The following is a 4033-nucleotide window of genomic DNA, read 5'->3' as shown; positions in this document are numbered from 1 at the left end:
CAGTCATTAGTTCCAGAGTTTTGGGGGCCCCCAGAGTGCTCCTCCTGTGTTGAGTAGTGCAGTTCCCATTGTACTACACAGTAATGCTGGGGCCTGATTGAGCTGCTGATTGCCTGAACGTTTAGGGGGAGCAATTACTGTGTCTTGCAGAGTCTGTCTGGCTGATGTATGTAAGGGGCTATAGGGAATAGGAGCACACACACACACACACACACACACACACAGGGTCGTTGTTGTGTGCCGGTCCGGGGCCCAGGGACCTACGAAGACCTGCCAGTGTGAAAGAGTAATGGAATTTGGCTCTACCACCTGATGATTAACTAACTCCACATTCCTAATTATTGGTAATCGTATGGTTACGTGAAAAACATAAAGACGCGTTGTCTGTCTCGAGGTTGCATGCCCTCTATACAAATCCATACTCATGCTGGATAGTAAAGCAGCTCAACCAATAGGCCAATCTGATGCATGTTTATTATGGGTCAGCTGCAAAGCAGCCATGCTATTTTAGGGTCACAGCCTCACAAGCAATCCACTAATCTGCTGGTATTAGTGACTTCACCAGTTAAGAACGCAGTCGCCAAAAAGATTGTACAACGCACATGATTAACGGGGCTTAAATAAACTTGTGTGGGAATACCAAAATGCTATTATGGTCTTAGGTGGATTTCATGTTGGAATGTTTGCTTCTAAGCCACACTTTTTGTTCCTGAAGAAAGAAGACTTAGTATGCCTTATTTCTTTAAGTTGAGTCACTAAATTGTTTACTACAATGACTTAAAGCTGCATTTTGGGCGACACGACCAAATTCATATAGAAATGTGTGTTGTGGATCTGCCATTCTCATTGAAAGCAAGTCTAAGAAGCGGTATATATGTTCTATGTGTGCTATTTCTATGCTTCCCTATCTTAAGTTTCATCTTTTATTTTCGGTTTTGTACACCAGCTTCAAACAGCTGAAAATACAATATTTTTGGTTATGGTAAAGATATTTCAAAGCGGTTTAGATGGTACAATGATTCTCTACACTTCACATAAACTGAAATTAGCCGAACTATTAGAATTTTAGCAACCAGGAAGTGGCGGAGCGATTTCTGCGCAGTGCATCTTTAAAGATCAAAGACACATCAAATGTTGCTTGTAATTATACACTGAGTACACAAAACATTAAGAACACCTTCCTAATAATGAGTTGCACCCCCCCACACAGGGATTCTGGCCCATGTTGACTCCAATGCTTCCCACAATTGTGTCAAGTTGGCTGGATGTCCTTTGGGTGGTGGACCATTCTTGATACACACGGGAAATTGTTGAGCATGAAAAACCCAGCAGTGTTGTGCCTGGCACCTACTACCATACCCCGTTCAAAGGCACTTGCATATTTTGTCTTGCCCATTCACCTTCTGAATGGCACACATACACAATCCATGTCTAAATTGTCTCAAGGCTTAAAAATCCTTCTTTAACCTGTCTCCTCCCCTTCATCTACACTGATTGAAGTGGATCTAATAACTGACATTAATAAGGGATCATTGCTTTCACCTGGATTCACCTGGTCAGTCTATGTCATGGAAAGAGCATGTTTTATATGCTCAGTGTAAATCAGGTAGTAACCATATAAAGCATCAAAGATGTACAGGTATATTCTTGACTTTCAGTAGTTATTTGTACAGAAACTTCAGAGAACACTCGACAGAAACAGACCATTTTGAAAATATTTAGAAAATTACTCAATGCTTGCCATTAAAACAGTAGCTTTCTTGTGATCAGAAGAAACATGCACATATTATAGGGGACTAGATCTAAATACAATGTACAGAATGTATTGCTTTTGCAATATATCTAACCTGATAATGGCACATAGCTGCCTTATCCTATATGTATTTGCACAACTAATCGCTCACAATGGTGGTTTTGACTCCCAAAACAGTTCACCCAACATCTCATGGACTCATTAACCTTCCTTGTTACCAGCCCGACTGACTGCTGACTGACCTGGTAACGTGCACGTGCTAACATGTGTAGAATAAAGAGCACTCGGCTCCACACACCATTCCCCAGGAGAGATGGCAACCGTTCAAGAAGCCAGCTATGGCGCTAGGGAGTTACTGCCTCCAACTAATCTGTTCCCATTCACGATTCATTACTGGGATTCAAACCCCGGGTCCCCGGCTCAATGAATGACATCACTCGCAGCTTGTGTTCATACACATTTCAGCCGGGCTGAGATCTCAGTTGAGGGAACATGAACAAATATTGGCAATGAGCCTCTAGGAACTGAGGGTGGACACGTCTCTTCCGTTTGCAAGCAGGGCTTTTCTCTCCAGCGCCTACTTCTCCTACTCACACTTCTCATATTAGATATTGGATGGATTCACCGTTAAGATGTGATCATCAGAGTCAAATCTATTGGATGTATGGTGAATGTATGGTGTGTGTATGGTGGGTGAATGTAATAAATGGATGGTGATTTAAGGTGGGTGTGTGTTATTAGTGAGAGAGGCCTGATAACAATCATGTGGGGCCTGTGTATGTATGTGTGTGTGTGAGTGCGTGTGTGTCTGTTGTGTGTGTGTTGAGGAGCACAATTGAGAGATTTGTAAGGGGCTTAGAGCCCCGCAACCCCCCATGGGGCCAGAACAGAGTGTCTGCAGTCTGTGTGCTCCAAGGGCAGGACCCAGCACACTGAGCCACTGTCCCCCACTATGACCCTGTCCATCATTCACTACCGTAGCACCACAAGTGGAGCCAAACACTGTCTATCAAACTAAAGCTAGTGTAGCCAAATAATGTCCATCACACTACCACCAGCCCAGCATGGAAAAAGCCCAGAGAGAAAGAACAACGTTGAATGACACTGGCCATCCCTTCAACATTAAACAAACAAGAGGAATGGTGTATTTTGATTCAACATTAGGACTTTATTCCCCTTCAAATAGCATGAAGTTCAACATATGAAGCACAACTGAGAGAGGTTGTTCGGTAAGGGTACAGAAGTGACTCAAGAAACACTATAGACAGATGTCATGTTAAGAAAATAAATCACCATCAGAATGGGTCTGGGTCTCTCGCTCTCTCGCTCTCTCGCTCTCTCTCTCTCATGCCTTCTAATCAAGCCAGGAGAGTACAGAAACCAGCTGGACTGCTGATATGAAAGGGATCATTTCATGAGAAAACAGGTGAGAGGCCTCTCTCAAGTCTTTGATGATTCAGGGTGACTTCTAAACAAAATAGAAATGGTTTTACTATTTTCCTGTCCTGTGACAGTGGATGAAATATTACATTGCGTGGCCCATAATTCAAGTGTTTTAGGAGGCAGAGGCAAAAAAGAAGTCTGAATCAGTCGCCATTGCAACACACAGACTTTCTGGTTTCCTGTTGCTGTGGAGTGGACTTGCAGTATACACAGGGACAACAGTTGAAATAATATAAGTAAATAAGTTACACAGCCATAACTCAAAAATAACTAAAACAAGCTATACTCCTCTAGTGATGATGTACATGATAGTCCAAAGGAATGGGCTGGGGAGGAAGAAGGAGGAAGGAGGAAGGAGGAAGGAGGAAGGAGGAAGGAGGAAGGAAGAAGGAGGAAGGAGGAAGGAGGAAGGACGGCATACACAACAGACCAAGATTGAGTTGGAAAGCTCAGTGAGAGAACCAGAGTGGCAGTAGGCTGGATTCCTAATGCACTGACTATCCTCCTCCAGGCTGAAGTTTGGAGAGGTCGGCCTGTGCTGGGAATACCAAGCGCCTGGCTCTCTGCAATGGGAACAATGGGAGAATGGGCGTGCTGCTGCTGCGCCAGCTCAACTTTCAAAGAGCGTGAAGCAGAGAGCAGGGAAATCACTGCTGCCCATCTCTACAGCCCTCTGACGGACATCTCTGAAGTGTACACAGAAAGAGATATTGTGATGGAAATTACTATGTTGGCTCAATATTAACAGTGATTTTCCATGATTGAAGACTATACTGGGATAATGATTTTTAGGAAGTTAGTGTTTAATGTGAATTTGATTAAGATAAGAGAGAGATA

Source organism: Coregonus lavaretus (assembly GCF_964263955.1).
Source record: "Coregonus lavaretus genome assembly, chromosome: 38".
In the NCBI taxonomy this organism is placed as follows: Eukaryota; Metazoa; Chordata; class Actinopteri; order Salmoniformes; family Salmonidae; genus Coregonus; species Coregonus lavaretus.
This window is presented reverse-complemented; position numbering follows the sequence as displayed.